At 35.7% G+C, this 20,642-nt stretch overlaps 2 long non-coding RNA genes across 3 annotated transcripts; one reads left to right on the top strand and one right to left on the bottom strand.

Annotated features, from left to right (window-relative positions):
- The first annotated feature begins 611 nt into the window (after positions 1 to 611).
- On the top strand, positions 612 to 17,286 carry LOC135172644 (uncharacterized). 2 transcript variants are annotated; one of them, XR_010301152.1, is made up of 3 exons: positions 612 to 674; positions 14,746 to 15,082; positions 16,486 to 17,286. It is a non-coding gene; the product is annotated as an uncharacterized LOC135172644 (long non-coding RNA). The 2 variants fall into 2 exon arrangements; XR_010301153.1 differs by lacking the exon at positions 14,746 to 15,082.
- On the bottom strand, positions 14,915 to 20,465 carry LOC135172643 (uncharacterized). The gene is made up of 3 exons (XR_010301151.1): positions 20,326 to 20,465; positions 15,117 to 15,212; positions 14,915 to 14,969 (listed from the first exon to the last, which is right to left on the bottom strand). It is a non-coding gene; the product is annotated as an uncharacterized LOC135172643 (long non-coding RNA).
- Positions 20,466 to 20,642: the final 177 nt, after the last annotated feature.

Below are 20,642 nucleotides of genomic sequence, written 5' to 3'. Positions count from 1 at the left end.
TACCAGGGAATTTTTCAAAATTTGTGTCCGTTTTCATATTCACGTTATGCAATAAATTGCGTAAAATTTTTTTTGAGTTTTATTTTATTGTTTTTCTTATTATTTAAAAATAAACGTGTAGTAAACTCACCAATGGAATAAACGAAGGCGTCAGTGACTTCTAAAGTTCAGTGGAGTTCTCTTTTAGAGTCGAAAGGATCTGAAAAATAAATGAAAATAATTCTCAAGACCCTCGTTATTCTCGGTAATATTATAATTATTGTTATCGATGATATGTAGGAGGTTAAATCTTCCACGAGAAACGATTTCCATTCACCGTAGCAATTAGTGACATCACTCCCTTAACGGCAAAACATCAATTCCGGATTTATCAATTTTTACTTCTACTTAATGCGATCGGGTCTGAACACTCGACCTTTCCCACGTTTTAATGAGCTATTTCTTGAAATACGGAGCTGATAAACTCTGAATGACAACACTGAATCATTTTTGACTGAAATGAATATAAAATACATAAAGGATTGATTGATTGCACAATGATGTTCTGTTCGAGTTGATTTATAAAGAAGCCCCTCGTGTCATGAACTGATTAATTATCTAAAAGTGTATCTGCGAGTCTGAGTGGCATTAGTGTCACAATCTGTTCTTCGCAGTTTCAATATTCTTGGCAGAAGGTAATAAAATACAATTTATTTATCGTTACAAGTCATGAATGAAGGTTTTTCAACGATTTTATAAATTCTTGGGGGATTTTTCAAATGAACGGCCATTTTGAAAATTCAGAAATGTGAGGGAGTCCTGGCGCAAGCGGAGAAGCTCTTTTGAAACTTTTTAACACTTTAAACAATTATATTACAAATATAGAAAATTTTTTCGCAGTCCAATATTTGTGAAGAATAAAAAATTGTATTTTTAATTTCGAAGAATATTCGAGTCTTTAATTGTTTCGGAATTAAATTGGTCTCTTAAAGGGGAATCGTGGAGATATTTTAGTCTTCCATCGGCCCAAAAATTTGGTTGACGATTGCTAAAAAATAAATGTCTCAATTGAGAAGAAATTCTCCCTTCAAAATTATTAGTTTATTATTTATTATTATTCTTAGACACATAATTATACACACACACACACACATAACTATTGTCACATAATTATTGTTTTCAGGGAAATCATAAATATTTATTAAACAAAGAAATATTATACTCATTATCGTTCCCTTGGTAGACCTGGACACTGATCTAATTTTTCGTAATTTGGCCCTTAAGGGCTCTAGCTCTCAAGGGATCTTAGTCTCTTGTACTAAAAAAAATAAAATTTCAAATAAAATATTTTTCATTCGTCCATAGGAATAAACAACAAAGAACGTCGTACCGTTAAATTCTCTCGCCAGGAATATCTGAACCATTTCCCAATAGTCAATACCCCAGCATCATCAATAACCCTCCGAAAGTCATGCACGGAATACCCTACAGATTTGACGAGAGGATAGCTCAGTACCTCTTGCAGGTATAACACTGACTACACGAAACATATTTGCAATTCAAACGGTTTCTCCTGTACCCTATAACGTTCGATAAATCGAGAGGTGTACAGTTTCCGAGAGAAGTAACAGCAGACTCCCATGCATGCCACGAACTCGCGATCTTTTATCGATTTCGAGAATAATGAGATCATTGTTCTGCTCTGCATGAATGAGAGAAAGAGCAAAATGCAAAAGAAGCCCTTCCCGGACTTATTTTTTGGTGAATTTTTATTTATTATTGTGACATTTAACAGGAAGCAACTTAAGGGATCGAAATAATGAGAGAACAAAAAATTAGAAGTCAGCGCGAGAAATGCGAAATATATCGATATTGGATTGCGATAAAAAAATCTCTACATTTGGGCATTTGATCCTGGCTAAAAATCCCTATATATGATCCTCCCCCTATGGCCTATGGTGAGCCCTAACACCCTGCAGTCATGAACGGTATTTTTTCGTAATATTTTCACTTTTTCGAGTTCGAGAAAGGGCCAATGCCGATTCCCGCCCGAGAAAACGTGAAGGTCCGCGTGCGGAATGAAATTTTGGATGAAAATTAGACCTTCAGAGGGCGAAACGAGGGACGAAGGGTCGTTCTATGGTAAAAATTAGGCTCCCAAGGCGAATTTTTCCGACAAAATTTAATCTAACAAGTGGTTGGATGCCATTTTGTTCTGCGTTTCGCCCTCTGGAGACCTAATTTTTATCCAGAACTTCTCTCCGCATCAGGAGAAATTATCTCCCGGCCCTATGACATAAATTACTATTTTCTCAGTATTAAAAATTGAGTATTTTGGTTTCCAAGATCAGGCCCTAACGCACTGATCGAGGGATTTATTTACTCCAAATGGAATTCGTTATCAATTAGCGAATGGTAGAGTTGAATATGACCAAATAAATATTCGTTAATAGTTAACGAGTTACTTGATAATCATCTAGACGATTATCAAGTAAAACAAAGTTTATCGAATATACAGTCGTTAACTATTAACGAAATGAACGTTCGGTAGAGCCAAATGGAACGAAGTGACAACCAAAATCCATTCGCTTGCGATAACTAATCCGTTCTATCAGTGAATTTTCGTTTCCCTCGGCAGAGGGGGAGTGAAGAATGTCTCTATCCTCGATATGCACACATCTGAAAACCCTTGAAAACCCTTGTGCCCATCGACATGCGGGAAACGAGAGGTCTCCTCTCTATGGGATCGTTAGCCATGAGCTTTTTCACTTTGAGATACCTGTATGTGCGCTCATGCCCGGAGTTTAAAAGAAAAACGACGGCTGCAGGAAATGAAGTCGGGAAGGTATATAATATTATGCATGAAAATAACGTTTCCTTTTGTATTAAAATGTCGAAAGTTATCAGCAGTAATTTCTCGGCTTTTTCTTCTTCTTGGGCGCTCTTCATTTTTATTAAGCGGGTAATTAGAATATTATGAAGGTGAATGTGCAATCTTCGAACGATTAATATCTTATTCTTATGTTCACCCCCATTTTCTCGACTTTTATGCGAATTAATTTTGTATAAAAATAAGAATTAGGGAAAAATCGAGATGTTTTTCTTCTATTTCTAAGATTATTCAATTCTAGATGTCTTGGACTGAAAAGAATATTTCGATTTTTTACGTAATATTCCTTTAATTTATTCAAAACTTCATTTAATTCAAATGAATTATTTGTTCGTTGGTGGTTGTTGATTAATTCATTATTTTTTTAACCTCAAATCGCTTTGATATCACCATTTTCTGTCAAAAATTTTTCACAAATCGCAAATTTCACTTTTGCGATTACGAATTTTTTTTCATAACAATGTCTACACTAGGAAAAAAATTCTTTTGTCAAATATATTGATTTATCACCAACAAATCTATACAAATATTTCCATAAAATATGCTCATGTTAATTAATATTTATTGGAGTTAGTAAATATTCTTGCCACAGGAAATATTTTTTCTCACCTGTGAAAGAATTTTTCGAAGACAAAATATCTTTTGAAAAAAAATATTGTCCCCTGAAACTCTTTGAAAGAATCTTTTTGGATCGCCGAGGAGCTTTTTGTGAAAATTTCTGACAAATGTTCAGCAGTTAAAAAATTTTAAACGCAGGTCAACAAAATTTCAAGTACAATAATACGAAAATAAAATAGCAATCTCCTTTCTATTCCATTCTTTCCAACTCTGAGTCATAACTCTCGAACTTTCTGTTCCCGTGCTGTTCCCTGTTCTCCTCCCCTCCCCTTTTTATAAATCGACTAATCAGAATATTTATTAGAGAACATTAGACTCCAGGGCATGTGCCATCTGGAAGACGGAACGTTTCAAAATTCATCGAACTTTTCGGTCGCCGGAAAGAGAGAATTGAACACAAAAGAAATGAGGAATATCTTTATTAGACACCGGCTTGAATCGAATTTGGGTCGGGTCCACCATCAAGAGTTCTCTCCATGGTGGCCTTCCACTCCCAGTGACGAGGTGAAGTGAAAGGGGATGGTCCCTTTTCCCTCGGCTCCGCCTGCACCTGAGAGACGAACGAAATTTCGGGTAAAATTCTTTCTCCGAATAAAAAAAATGACTCGACCATTTTCCTTCACGTTCCGGGGATCGGGTAATATATCTCCCATGGCCGCCGAGGTCAAGGTTCTGAGGGAGACAGAATAACCACGAGGAAAAAGTCGAGGAGTTTTATCATTGTGGTTAAGCCATTTGGAAAAGTATTTGAAGATTTTTGTTTGGGAGTTGGCGGTGTTGTTGAATATGTTTTGCCGATTTATTCCTTTGGTTAACAATATTTATTGGATACCTGCGGCGAAATGTGTGGATGGGGGGAATTGTGACCTGGGGATTATGGAGAGATGTTTACGGAGGTCCTATGAATAATTGGAAGCGTTCGCAAGTACATCTTGAATTTAATTTTCGGATGTGAAATATCTAATGGTGTATTGGGCCGAGGAAAAAATTAGAAAACGTTGATTTTTTGGATATTTCAAAATTTTTCATTTCATGACCATCAAATATGGATAAATTCGTGATTATTTTTGGCGAATTAATTGATTATTTGAAACTGGTTAGCACAGTAAATGTCCCGCGTTCAAATACGTACGAGAGAAATAGAATTTGTTACCAATTATTCTATAAATTATAATAAATTACAACCACTGTTTAATTGTTCATGATTTATTGTTTATTTAGGACTATTGTCGTGTACAATATTTAGTCAACAGATTTGGTTTAAATTTCTATGGTCAATAGTTTAAAAAAACATCCTGAAAAACGATTATCACTTTCTATTTGAGATTGTTCATCTGGAACTGGAGATTTTTCAAATTTGAGTAACTTCACATATTTAAATGGCGCGTTACAGACTAGACTTTTTAAAAAATCAACGATTCAATAGTTTTTCTAATAAAAATTGTGTGACATCGAAACAGCAGCATTGAATACAGCCGACAAAAATTAGATCGATTAATCGTTTCGTTCAGAACTTTAACAAAAAATCAACATTTGGAAGAGTTTTCAAAATGCATCACTTTCATCTGCCGATTATTCGACCCTGAAATCGCCAAAAATTTTCAACTTCGCTGACTTCGTGCAAAATAATCATTTTCTGCTTCACTCCATAAAATATTCGGAACGATATATAATTGTTGGGTCCGCATAATTCATCTCCACCACTCAAATAAAATTTTATGTTAACAATCAACAATTAAACACTGCAGAGAACAGCGTCAGCTGCCCGATTTCGTCGTGACTCCAAAATTTCATGGAGTTTCGCATTTAGATAATGCGATCCAATTACTCACTCATGTCGATTAAATTCTCACTAAAAAAATAATTAGACTATAAAAACAGTACGCGAGAGATAATTGAAAATTATGAAACGAGGTGGAAAATGAGGACGTGAAGCGGTGTGCGGGTATGGGTACCATCTCGTCCGACGGCTAAATCAGCCTCAGCTCAATTTAAAGACGATACGCTCTCAGCATATGAATTTCCAGTCGATCTTTTATTTTTCATTCTCACCCAAAAATCGTTCGCGATGACTGAAATTGCGAATATCTCAAAATGAGATGAGTCTCCGTCTCACAACAAAGCAGTCAGTAGACAAGACATTTTCACAATGTCTTGAAGTACAATTAAGTCAGAAAATTTAAGATATTGTTTCTGTTCCAAGATATTTGAAGACTCCTGTTATTTATGGCACCGGCACCACGCCAAGACATTAACTCCATTAACTCAAGGAATCATAGGACGTTTTTGGGACTTATGCATTGTCTTTTGTTTTATTAGAGCACTAAATTTATTAAGCGAGTTGGAGATGAGCATCAGAGATGTCAAATAAATTTGATTTTAGCATTTTTGGAAGATTCAAAGGGCGGGCAAACGAAATAAAAATTGTAAAAAAACTTGTGTTCGTTGAAGTTGCAGGAATTTTCAGGAGAATCAGCGAAAGACCTTCGGAAGACAATTTTGGTTGGAGACATGCTCGGAAAAGAATACTTTCCAAAGTCAAATTCAGAATATATTCGCAAGAAAATGTCCGGCGAATATCTTCCAAAAAATTTTTTTGAGTCGCCGGAGATCTTCCGAAGGTCTTTCGAGGATTTTTCTGAAGAATTCTGACCTCTGTGCAATTTTATGTTTCGATCTGGAAAGAAATGAATTGTCGAGGAAGACGTAGATTAATTTCTGAACTGGGGTCGCCAGAAAAAGTTAAATTCGGGACCGACTCCGCAAACGTCTTGAGGAAGAGCATAAAATTATTTTAATTGAAGACATTAGTTTTCCTGGTGCGCAACGTGCAATAGAACTTCGTGCAATTTGATCCCATTCTTTCTACAAAAAAATGAGGATTGATAATAAGTAGCTGTAAAGAATGCAAATCTTGAATCTAGCGTCACCGGCGTATCAGATTCCTCGCTCGATTTTCCCGGGCTTCACGCGATCATAAATCCTACCTCCAACAATTATCATCCATCCTTAATTATAACCCTGTGTCTTGTACATCATTTGCATAGAAGTAAACATGCTCACTCATGTTTCATGAGCAAAATCATTGTCTCATAAAAAAATCGAATTAATTGCAATTAATGAACATTACATTCAGAAAAAAAATTATTCCAAGAAAATTATTTCCAGATCTTTCAAGTTCAACTCCACCCATTAAAGTCACACTCAACGACCTAATTATTATTCTGCATATGACCTTGACATCGACCTTTAATGACATCCCCAAATTTTTCGAATTTAAGATCTTCTCACGTGAAATAATTCAGAATAATTCCAAATTCCAATAGTCGTTATCGAATCCTCATCTCACAATATTCATTATATGATAATTTTCTAGGGCAACATAATTCCCATAATTCTGGTAGAACATGAACAATGGTCGACAGTCGGTCAGGGATGTGCCAGCATTGGCCTACACTGAACCACTACCAGCCGATCGTTGGCCATTCCACTTCTATCAGAGCACAAATATCCATTTACTTCAGGAAAATATTAATTTTTTCAATTCTTTATTTCTCAAATCGAGTAACTCCCTGACAATTCTAATTACATTCAAATTGCGTCAATTATATTGTTCTAGAAAATGATTATGTTAATTATAACTTTAAGTGAGCTCCTGCAATAATTATAAGCATTAAATAATTCATCAAAATTCTTCCCTCAAGAAAATCAGACGTTTAGAAAAACTAAAAAATTATATAGATTAATTAATCGAAAATACTCATCTTCTAGAGTAATATGATAATCGTAATTTAAACCTAACTCTGTCCCTCTTGGCAGTGCTGAGACTGGAGAAATATAATTTTTTTTAAATAAATACTTCTCTAAAGTAAATGGGTATTTGGCAAAAATAATGTTTTTTCCATGTAGTGAGCACTCTCACAGTGAATTACATATTTAAGATTTCAAAATTAGAGGTGTATTTATAGCCTTCTAATTTTGTTTGTTCGAGGCTCACTCTTCGCGGTGAATGTCAATTAAAACCGGATTCATTTGGCGGCTGCAGTGGCTGTGAATTTTCAAGCACTGCGAAGGAAAGGGATGCCAAGTGGGTGATGAATAATGGATGGTACGTGGTTGGTCATCTCAAATGGGCGTGCATAGTTTTCTCGAGGAGCGATTCAAGCCCTGCGGTAAAGGTCGGTAAATTGTCGAATCCCAGGGACAATGAAATTGCCGCTTTGGCCGTGTAAGCTGTCCGTTATTACGCATTTCTCCCACCTTATGATTATGTTACCGGACACTATCGCCGTCCTGCGGTGGCGCCTCGCAGCTTTCATTCGATTTTATAAGGCTATCAGGACATTGTGACCACTGTTATTTCGGTCTGGATGATGGGGATTTCGACGACTAGATGAAAAGTGGCGGCAACAGGTCTTTGATTTATCCGAGATTTTTCAGGGCTATGAAATGCACAACCCTTTAGGCCTAAGTCATCTGGAGGTCGTTGGAAAATTATTGGGAGTGGGGGGAATAGCCATCATTGCTCCGAGGTTTTAATATTGATAAAAATTTTGATTTGTTGTTATTGAGAGGTTTAAACGTACTGAGGGAAGGATCATAATAGTTAAGTCATTTGTCATTTGGAACTGCGGATTTTCCGATAATTGAAGGATCGAATATTTTGTTGATGAATTGGTCGATTAGGATCGATGGTCGGTTCATCAGATAATCGTGAATCATCGTAATGAAAGTGTTAATTAATGAAATGATCCGGAATTTTAGGAGTTGCAGTCGTGAGGACTTCAATAAGTGAAATTTTCAAGGCGATATCACATGATTAATTATGTCAGGATTAAATGATTATGAGAATTGGTAATTTCGAGTTACAGATGGACAAAAAATTTCAATAAAGATCGCTTAAAAAATTTGGTAACTCTAGAGTCAGGTGTTGCTCAGAAAAAAATCACCCAACAAAGTGGAATTCTTGCAGACAATTACAGAAAAAAATTACGAATGTCACAGAATTTTTGTGGGTTTCATCGTAATTTTTCGCTGATACCACGTAAAAATTAGAGGATTTTTAATAATTTTTCTTGAAACAATATTTCACTCTAGAATTATCAATCGCGTAGTTTTATCGAGCCTTCAAGATAAAAGAAACTGTCTCCTGAACAATTTTTTTAAACAAAAATATTTCTTTTTACGAAGAAAATCTCTTCAATTTTCCTCATAAATTATATATTCATATTTTTATTAATTCATAACCGTCTCACATTTCACAACCTCCTCAGTTCTTACTCTATAAATCTAAAACTTCTCAGCGATTCCCCAACTCCCCTAAAAACCCATTTTTGCCAATCACGTTCCATAACTCCCAAATGAAAACAAGCGTCCAATAAAAAATACGGAAAGCTCCGTAAAAATTGCGTAAAATTCCTTCTGTCCAATTTACGGAACTTCTACATAATTTTTACTGAATATTTATTTCCCTGCATTTGTACATTCACATCACTTCCATGCAACGGCCGTCTTATTTGATCGGTCGTATACATGACCACTTGCTTATACCTCTGATCATGAAACATTTTGGCATCATTCGCCGGATCACTGACCGCCCGTCCCACGAAAACCTAAGCCCCCTATATACGAGCGTCTATCCGGCGCCGGGGAATCCATACACACATAACTCGGAAAACAAGTCATAGAAAATTGTGGAAAGATTAATAAATACCGTGCAGAAACCCGCTGGGAAAGAGTCGTGTCGTACGAAGATCAAACGAACTTCACTTGTGAGAAAAGTAATTATGTCCCATTAAATGAACGTTATTGCTTCAGATGAATGACTCCGAGGGACTGGAACAGGTTCTTCGTTTATGTGCATCAACTTTCCGTCATAATTATCGTTTTCTGTAGTTATACGAGACAAAAACCGGCCGGTCGAAATAAAATGATTGAAAATTGCGCGTTTTTAGATTTTTTTTTTCACCACAGGTGCTTTCGCTAAATGATCTCCGGTATCTTTCTGACACCTCGAGTGCAGAAAATTATTTTTTATTGTGTGGTAATAAGTGGAACTTCCCTGGTTTAAGGGTAACAATTTGTCGAGGGAAATTGTCTCCCGGGTTAACAGACTCAGAGCTGACCACTATGATCTGGCTCAGTCAAACTGGAAATGTGGTAATGAAGAGGAAACCGTAGATCACGTCCTATGGCAATGCCCTCTGTACAATGACTAGACAAATTATGTATCAGAAACTCATTAAGAATAGAATGTTTCCGTTATATCAAACGCGGGAGATTTAAATCAGACTAGATGAAACTCTTTTCTTAATAATTACTGTAATTTTTCGTAAATATCTCTTCGAAATATAAAACTGATCATTCACTGTTCACTCAGATTCAATATTATGATGATAAACAATTGACAAAAATGTTCTCTAGCTATGACAGACGAAATATGTACACAAATTGAACTTTATTTATTCAGAAATGTTTGAATAAAAAAAACGAATGGAAATTAAATTAAGTGAAATACAAAATCTGAAGCGGAAAAATTATCTTTCCTTGAGGAGATCCTTCGCATTCAGCTGTGATTTGCAAAAAACAATTTTTTTTAAGACCTTAAACGAAAAAAACAAAGTTCTTTTGAAAATATTGGAATTAATTAATCTTCCGAATGTTTGTTTGGGTCATCAAAAATCGTTTAAAAGATCATATAGATTTCAAAGTCGTATATTTCCCAAAAAGTCCATTTTTCCTAATTAATCCAGATATCTCTTCTTACCCCAAGCAGGTACAGCTCTCAGTGTCTAAATCTCTAATCCTATTTGTGGAAATCCTCACTTCGCTTTGGCTGCAGGTATCCCATTCACTCCACCTAAATATTTGGACAGATATCTCTCGTCACCTCCCTAATCCCGACAAATACTCTATGCAAATTGGCCATCAACTGGCCTCATTACCCATGACGAAATTGGCTGTGGGAATGGTCAAGACGTCAGGTTGGCCCAGCGGGGCACTTGCACGCAGATGCACCAATCCTCGTGCCCACTGTCTGTCACAATATAACAAGCTATCCCCAGCTCATTTGCCTACACTGTTTACCTGACCCAAACGGATCTCTTCTCAGACGGTTTGCACTGCCCATAGCCAGATTATGACACCGGTCATAATGACGTTCATGGTCATTAGGCCACGCACCTGGTTAAAGGGTATCGAGAATATTTCAACTGGTAGTGAAATGGAAATAGAGCCTTATTGTCCTCATTATCTTCTGACCCTGATTCCGATTCTTCGATTAAGGAAAGTTTAATCTTTCTGTTGTTTATTGCAGTGCACCCGAGTCGACATTTCTGTCCCTCACTGGGTCTCAATCCTCTCGTTCAGCCCTCAGAGTCGATTTGGAACTCAACTACGAGGATTGAACGAGTCCTTGACCGGTTAGATATCGATTTTAGCCTCCGTAGACTCCTGAAAAATATTCTGCTCTCTTCATGGCCTCCTAAATATTTTGGTCTCCAAATTTTTGGATAGTGGTATAGGACTCGCATCTACAATAAACGTACGTTATAATAAAATGGTGTTGGTTGAGACAAGACAGAATAAATAAACGAGACAATAAATTAACAAAAGTTCATTCACTTTTGATTGATTCATCTTGCCCCGTCGATCCGTTTTGGCACACTCTTCCCTGCAATAATCACGATTTGTGAGACTAAACTGAGGATTATCCGGATAATGACGGTTGACACCTATGAGGGCTCCCTGAGTGCCAATCGACTGCCTCGGTTAGACCTCTTGAATGATAAAAGGGAAATATCCCTTTCTAATAACTACTGTTTCCAGGTCTTTTTGAGGCTCAAAAACTAATGTAATTAGTTTTCAAACTAATTTTTGAACTAGTTTTTGAACGTCAATAAATCTTGAAGTGCGACAAATTGAGAGATATACTTTTTTTTCCAAAAACTCATGTAATGAGTTTTTGATTCTCAAAAAGACAATGCTCCTCCGAACCTTAATCCAGCCTTGAAAGAGTGTTCTTCTTCCAGGCTGGAGGGCCCAGGACAGAATGAAGCTTGATCATTGTCGCATTCGGGACTGATTCAAACTCAGACGTAAATGTTCCAATCAGCCCATTTAATTAGTAAGTTCATAAATAACGTACCTCAATGTACCCAATTATGTTCCACTAAGACACTTCCAGGAGTAATCAATGATAATTAATTATTGGGGAATTATCAGGCGATTCGAAGGGTTCATTGAGGATTGTCGATCAAGCCTCGATCGACGCTGGAAACTCCAGCCTGGACATTTAGTGAGTTTTTCAAGTTCATTGAATATTGCTTCGGCCTTGAAAATCGAGGCTTGATCCACCTTGATCAATTCTCAATCAAGTTCCATCCAATCTTCCTTCCATCATCCAGTCGCACTTGGACAGTCAAAATTCTCGGAAGTCTGAATTACTTACCTATTTCGTAATCTGTCAATAAAACAGTATTCACTAAAAATTACGGAACAGCTACACATTTTTTCACTGACCGTTCCCTACTTTTTCTTGAACGTTCTGGACACTATGTCCTGAAAAATCCCTGAAAAGCCGCGTAACTGTTCCATAATTTTTACTGTTTTCCCTGGCAGATGACTCAAAAGACAGGTAATTTTTCAAAAATTTATCTCTCCATGCAGCAATTCATTTTTTACCTCAATTTTCCCCTAAAAATCCTCAAATGTTACTTCCCATGCATCAGATTCAACTACTTCTCTACTAATTCTCCACTTTCTTCCCTATTTTGACTTATCCCAAGAACCTCCTCACACCAAAAAGATTCATTCCCACTTATGATTCATCACCAATGCCCAGAATAAACAACAAGTTCCCCTCAAAAAATGGGGATTCCATTCGTGATGAATAACTCCACGAATAGAATCCCAAAAAAACTCAACACCCATCCAAAATTTATACACACCCGATGTCATGTTGCTACGAGACCAGCGAGGAGAGATTGCCCGAAAAGAGCCATCACAGCATCCGCCTGAGGTTCCCCCCTCTTACCCCACCCCTCCTGCTTATCTGTATTCTCTAAGCGTACACTACTTACCCATGATCTTGTATAAGTCGTCGTTGTCATGAGAATCGCCGATAACATTCTCGCTCGGACAGTCTGGCATCACCACCCTTTTCAAACAGGTACTTATCCCATCCCCCCGTTGATACCCCTGCACACGGCATCAAGAGAACCAAAAAGCTAAAAAAAAATATCGATTCACACGTACAGGAAGGCTCTATCTACGGAGATCCGAGGGAACAGCAGATTGGCTGCACTTGTTGTGGTTCTGTTATGATCTCCCTCTCATACTTCCCTGAAGGGGTTATCAAAGGGCGACTTTACAATGTTGTACAGCTCTGCTTCGAGACTTTGCGTGTGAAATGTTATAATAATGGCGAAAAATTGAAAATATGATGAGGAGAATTGTTGAGTGTAGAGGTTCACTGGGGATCTTTGGTAGTTTTTCGAGATCTCGATCGCGGAACGAGGAGCGAGGAGCGATGTGGGAAACGGTGGTGTCAGTTATTTTGATTGTCGAACGGTTTTTGGGGAATATCTCGGAATTTAGGGGTGATGGGGTAATTTTTGTTATGAGCTTTTTTGTGGAGAAAATTGAATACGATAATAAATGTTATAGCGAAAATTACGTTATCTCGATTAAATTCGGAGATATTAGTGAAAAACTCGACTCGGAGATGAGTTTAGTTGCCTCGTTTTACGAATTGGAACTGAATTAGAGGGTTTTAGCACTTCTTCATCAGGTTTCATCACATGTCATAATAGAAAAAGTTGTTGCGTTTGTGAGAAAGTCCTTCGAATTTTCGAAGCACTCGTCCATGCGTTTATCGAGCGATAAAAAAGAGATTTTATGGAAGAAATGTGTAAGTTTGCAGGAAAATGTTTTTTTGAAATTGTAAATTTTCATTTTAGAGTTTGAATTAAGGCTTGAGGATAATATAAGGACCTTTCGTTTTAATTTGTCAGAGAAATAGGAGAGTTGTGTGTTCAGGGGAAGGAGAATATTTTTTTAAGATAAACAAAAATCGATTAAATGGGAAATTTTCGAAATTGAAGATAGATAAGAGTATTTTGTGAGAATCAAAATATCTCCGAACGCGTAAGACCCATTTGTCATTGGTCATTGTAATCGCCATATGTTCATATTCGAAATAGGAAATTCAAATGCGATGCGTGCAGCGCGCAATCGGTCTCGTATTTACATAAAGGGAATAAGTAAATACCTACGAGAATGTAAAATAAAGTATAAAGCATTTCAACGCTGGCTATTGACTAAACTATGCAAATACTTTCATGTAAACCAACTACTCGATTTTTTAGTTGTCACAATGTACATAAATCTTATATAAGGAGCGATAATTTCAGTAGAAATTACCTATCATTGGGTATTCCTTTTAGATTTTGGTTTTTTGGATAAAATTTATGGAAGTCTCGAAAGTTACTGATCCGTTCATGAAAAATTACCGAACATTTAGATATTCTTTCTCAAATGAGTCGGTAACTTTTACCAATTCGCGTCGAAAAATATTCGCCATCGAAATATCTTTCAAAAGTCTTCATCAGAATTGTCCAGACACTATTTCGGACCTTTTTGTTAATCCAAGAAAAGCTTGGAACGACAAATGCCTCTACAGATGATTTATTGTTTTATTATTTTCGAAAACGCATATTTTATCGAAGATCTTCAAACAAAAATAAGTCTTTAAAAAATTATTTAAAAACATTGGTCATCCAAAAATCTAAAAAAATTAAGTGCCTATCGAAGAATTTTTCTTCTGCCGATTTTTTCCGGTAACCGAAAAGTTCTCCAGAAAATACTCATCGGAAGATTCTTCAAAAAACTCCTGAGGGCTATTTCAAACAGATATTTTTTTTTGCAATCAATTTAGCTGAGCAGCGCAGTAATTTTTCCTGAAGGAAAAATTCAAAAACATCACAATTACCACAGAATTATGTAATTCGTGATTAATTTCCTCTCTGTGTATATAATCTTACACAGAGGGAAACATTCAATAAAAATGACGTATCTTTTCCGTAATTTCAGAGCGACATCTGCCGGGGCAAACTTTTACGGAACAGTTACAGAATTTTTTCGAAAGTGTTTCATAATTTTTATCTAAATTTTCCATGAAAAATTACAATATCGTCACGTAAATTTTCTCAATCACTTTTGCAATCGGTGAGCAAACTTAACTTCTGTAATTTTTACAGGATATTTCTCTCCATCTGAACGCTGGGAATAAATAATCCAAATTTTTTAAGAACAAACCTAAATCCTGGATTTCGAAATATTCGGTTTATTCGTACTATCACCAATGACTCAAGCATAACTATGCGCACGATAGCAACATTATCGATCCAGGACTCTCTCCTGGGGTGTAACGCATTCAACTGTCTCTGCAATGGCGCCTTCTATTTTCCGTTCATTGTCTGGTCTACAGCGGAATCCAGAAAAATAATGAACAAAGGGAATTTTTTTATTCACCCGAAAGAACGTAATTTTCAAATCATCCTACGGCAACATCAACATCGCCCGTAACTGTCGTAGGTAGGCGTAATTCGAGTTACTATCATTCACGTACCGTATACGCTGCTCCTGGATGATGAGGATGGTGAGGCGTAGGTGCTGGAGCAGTATCCCCTGGCGTGATTCGTCTTCCCAGTGTGGGCAGTTCCACCTGAAAAAAAAAGTAAAAACATTAGGAGATTAGATAGTTGTGGAGAAATTATTGCATAATAGGGGATGTGGATCAAGGGGGACTGCACTGGAATTTCAACATCGTGGGGACTTTATTTATCGTGTTGATGAGTTACCACTTCAGTTTTAATGTGGAGAAATGAAAAGAAACAGGAATTTTTTTTTTGTTATAAAATCTGTAAAAGTGTCCTCATGACATAATTGGGAAGTGATGCGCTTATTACATAATGGAATGAGAGTATTTAAACATTGTCATCCAATGAGGGGTTTAGATGTTATGTTGAGGAGTCATCGATGTAAAAAATCTGTAAAATTGGTCAGCTAAAAAAACATAATGACTTTTTGATGATATTTTATTAAATTTTATCATCATATTCTGAATAGGTGATGAAAAAGTCTGAAAAAATCTGTGTGAAGTAATTTATAACGTCCTTGTATGTTACTAATTTTAGAATTTTTCATCTTAGGTGATATGACAATAGAAAAGTTTCAAATATGAACAATATAGACATTTACTTAAAAAGTTAATTTAGTTTTGTTAATTTATAATTAGGAAATTATCCTAAATAGTAAAAAACTTGAAATTTTTCTCCACCAAAAGTACATAGTATTTTTAATTAAATTTTCTTTAATAGAAAAATTAATGTCTTCAATCATCAAGTGCTCTAATAATTTCTAAGTTCATACACATAAAAAATATTTTTTTAATCCTTCAAAATTCCCGGATTACTTTTTGGAATTCTCAGTCTATTGAAAATTGAATTGTGTGTAATGCCCACCTTTCAAAATAAGTCTAGGAACTTTGATTCAAAAATGATTGCGTAATGTATACAGTCAATTTCAATGGAATTCAATTTTCAAAAAAACCGAAGAATTTTACGAATACTCTCTAACTCAAATTTTTATAAAAATACCTAGCTGAGTCCTTCATACAAACAGATCATAAAATATCCTCTTCTGACTCATTTTTTGCTAAAACAATTTTTTCCAACTTCCAGTCAAAAATAAACTAATTAAACAAAACACAGTTTTACATTCTGAAGACATTTCTTTGAGCTTCACTGTTTATTTTCTTCAAACAAAATCCTGAGGACAAAATCAATAACTTAATATCACCAATAAACGAACAATTCAATGGCCATTGTTAGAAATTACGACGTGGTATAAAAAATTGTTTTTTCCTCCTTCATTTCGCTACTACCTACACATTCTCTTGTGCACACAGATCACTCTATCTTTTCATTGTTCTTCAGACCAGAAGAGGTTTCCCCTCGACACGACCCACGTAAACCCGCGTGAGATGACTCGCTGGTGCGAGATATCGTCAGGGCCCGGCTGAAATTGCTTCATCCAAACAAGAACTATCTCCCGAAGTCGATCTGGATATTAATCAGCTCAGTACATCGCCGGAGAGAACGTCGCCTTGGACCCCGTGATCCTCTCAAGACAGTTTACCTTGGATTGAGTGTCTTGAAGGTTTCCACAGAGTTGATGGCTGACGGTAACGAATACAAGGCGAGAATAAAGAGGAAATAACCCGGAGAAAAGAGTAAACAAAATGCCGGAGGAGACTAACAAAAAATGGGAGGGAATTTCTATGGGATCGTCCGGGGAAATACATCTGAAACCTCGTTGATGCCGGGGGAGAACGCGGGAGATAAAGAGGCGAGTGATGTTTGAGATTTTGACGGGGCTGAGGTTCGGAACTTGTTTTTATGAGAATCTTCCTACCGTCCTGACTTGACTTGGAGTTAATCCCGGATGAAAAAATATCTTTAGGGATGTCCAAGGGTTCGTTCGCTGGTTAATACAGATCGTAATGTAAGTTAATCATCTCTAATCAACTAATTTGTCAACGGAATTGAGCGAGAAAAATTTAATCGACTTATGGAAAATTAGGATTATTTATATATATTTTTTTTCATTTGTTTATTGCAATGGTTGGAGGATACAGTGGCATAGATTATAGGGGTTGAATCAAATAACATTTTTCAGAAAATTATTAGGTGTAAATTTTTTTTTTTGTGAATAAATTATTCAAATGGTTGAAACTACAGGAAATATTATTTTTTGAAGCGTAAAATGAAGTGAAGTGAAAATTGACTGTTTATGACTTGCTTGTGGAAAATATTCGTGTTTTGCGAATTAATATTTGGCATAAATAGCAGCAATTTTTCCTGGGAATAAAAAAAATCTGGCGGTTCAATATAAAGATTCAAATTCAAATTTATAAAGTTTGAATGGTGTAATGTAACGCGTCCGGACATTTAACGTTGAATAGGGGTCAAGTCGCGTAACGGAGGGCTATAAGAGTAATTAACAAACTTTGTCAATTCACATACTTCAACGGACTCCGAAATTAATGCGGCATTTCATTGCCAAATTTAATTGCTTTTAAATATTTTCAGTTTGATCAATCCACAAGATATATTTAACCAATTTTCATTTATAAAATTTGTTAATTATAATGATTTGAGACGATTAGATGAAAAAACTAGTGTTTAGCATAATTTAAATACCTGTTTTCATTATTATTCGATTAATTTAATGATATTTTCAAAGCACCCTTTATAAATAAACAATAGGAATCGATTAAAATTTTAAGATCTAAACTATTAATTATTTTTTTCAGTTTTTGCATTCTTTGTACTCATGACCCTTGTGAACTTCTGAAGCATTTTATGTACCTGTCCATTTTCAAAGTTGAAAAAATTGATGACAATTGATAATCCCAATTTAAAACTTAAAAAAACTTGGAATAAAGCTGATACTTATCGGAGATAATCAATTAACCGATACTCCATTATTTTCAAATTGTCTTTTTACTTTGTCCATGAATTGTGACGATTGGTTTTATCCTAAGTGCCGATCGAACTTTAACGGCCGATTTATAGACTCGTTTTGACTTCATTTTTATTTTACTGGAGTTGGAAATGCGCCCAATAAAATCGACTAAAGTGTGTACTTCCATTCGACTAAATTCCCCAACTCATGAAAGACTGAATTTTCTCAGCTACGATCCATCACGGCATGCACTTTTGAAAAGCTTTCTTTTCTTTATTTACATTCCAAATGTACAAGACTAGATGAGCTCATAAACGTCCCGTGGAAGTTAAGAACTCAAACTTCACGCTCAAACCAAATTATTTCCCTAGAATATGGTGAAAATTTCATCTCCCAAACCATAAAATATACTATTTTATAAAAATAAAAATAAACATCCCAATATGAGCTTACAGAATAATTCATTTACTCCAAACGAGAGTCGTTAATTATTACCGAATGGTAGATTCAAATGTGATTCAATGAATATATGCTAATAGTTAACATAAGCCTTTTTTCAAACAACAGTTTATTTATTCAAATAACGTCAATATGTTCTGTACATTATTTACATTCTTATAAAGATAATGTAAAAAATTAATAATTTATGTTTTTGATTTTATCTAAACAATGGCCACGAGTAACTTTCCTGTTCACTAGATATTTTTTCTTATTAATTATTGATTAACAAATAAGTCCCAACGGATTAATTTTTTTTACATCTCATATTTATTGTAGTACTTGAAAAAAGGTTTTCACCGGTTAATTATAAAAAAAAGCTTCCAGTCGAAAGCAAAAACATTCAAATCATGAAAGTCTAGTCAACCACTTTAATTTAAATATTTTAAATATATTCTAAAAATATATTTATCAAATATATTGTTGATACATTCCATAAATTCATAAAACATTTTATGCCACCCATCCGACCCTAATTTAGAGTTGAAATCCATTCGTTAATAATAACGTTCATAATTCCGTTCTATCAACAGAAAAATTCAAACACCCTCACGGAACTTTCATCCCTTATAGATGGGATCAAACGAACATTATGATCGTGCGGTGGCGAACCCGAGTGCAATAATAAAACCATGAGTATCTCACGTATTTTTTACCTCGTGATAAACTATGTGAACGTCAGAGATTTCAATTTTCTCAAGTGGGCAGCCTCGAGTGCCTTTGAAATGCTGAGTATCTCCCTTCACACTGTTTAATATCCCCAGCCTGTACAATCTGCCTTGTGACATTGACCCTCTCGGTGACCCCAAAAATAAATGCAACATTCCTGCGTGTAGAATACAGCGGATAATGAATTCTTAGAATTTCTTTTAATGTCTTGCTTAAGCAGGATTGAGTCATTTCAGATTTTCAAGGGGTTCCTGAAGGATCTTATTGGCTGGAGGGGATAAGGATTCCAAGCTAACAACTCTTTAATTAAAAGATGTGGGAGAAAACCACTGATGATAATTTTAATGGACATTTCGTTAGAGGAAAAACAAATATTAGTTCTTTTGCGGAAGGAGAGGGCGTTTTTTGGAAAAATTACGTGATGACGGAACTTTTCATGTCTGAAAATCAGTTGTATGATAAACGAGACATTTTTGCTATGTCTTAAAAGGGGAGTCTTCGATTCGATTTCTTTTTTCTGCCATAATTTTATTTGTCTCTTGAATCTCGTTGTATGCTGCCTCATAACTATTATTTTTAACGAGACTAAAATTAGCAGTGAGAAAATAGTCCGTTGATATCATGGAAAATGATCAGTCGTCAAGGACAAGGGAATTAAGTCTTTTAAAAACAGTAAATGGAGTATAATGAACTTAAAACGAAGAAATTCTAAAATAAGACATCTAAAATTTCAGGAATCAATGCGTACACTCAGGAAAAAAATTATTTCTACTCAAGATTAATTTACTTAACTCGAAAATATAGTTTATGCAAATTGTACTTTCTACCAAAATATGAAGAAACCACACAAAGAAAATTATTTAATAAAAATGCTCGGATGACCCCCCTAAAAAATACCGATCGCTCTGTTATAAAAAACACTTTTAATCCAAATATTCTCGCAATTTCTATTAAAATTTTTGGCGATTTCGGGAAAATTTTCACATAATCTCATCTAAAAATTCACAATTAACCCCATAAAATTCGCCGTACTAGTACTGGAATTTTTTCCTTAGACGACATTATGCATATTTTTTATTCCTAGAACGAGAATTTTTCTTAGAAATTTCCCTCTTCGTGAAATATTATAATCCATCCAATACCTGAATCTCATCCACTGGAAAATATTCGAATTCACCCAGCTGAGATGGCCCCATCCATGAGATAATTCCCATCCATTCATCTCCTCTGACTCACGTGGTATCCCCCGATCAGCCAAGATGGCCGCGCGCATCTTGGGCGTGGTCGTATCTCCCGCAAGTTTCGATTATCACAGTAATCACTTTGATTTTTCAAACACCACAATACGATTAATCACCACCGCATAACAATTTCCACGAGACTCTGTCATTTTCGCGTTGTCCGGGTGATGCCAGTGATATACACGTTTCTACGGTCCGACGGCATTCACCGGGGGCAG

This window comes from Diachasmimorpha longicaudata, chromosome 2, assembly GCF_034640455.1.
Source record: "Diachasmimorpha longicaudata isolate KC_UGA_2023 chromosome 2, iyDiaLong2, whole genome shotgun sequence".
Lineage (NCBI taxonomy): Eukaryota > Metazoa > Arthropoda > Insecta > Hymenoptera > Braconidae > Diachasmimorpha > Diachasmimorpha longicaudata.
This window is presented reverse-complemented; position numbering and strand designations above follow the sequence as displayed.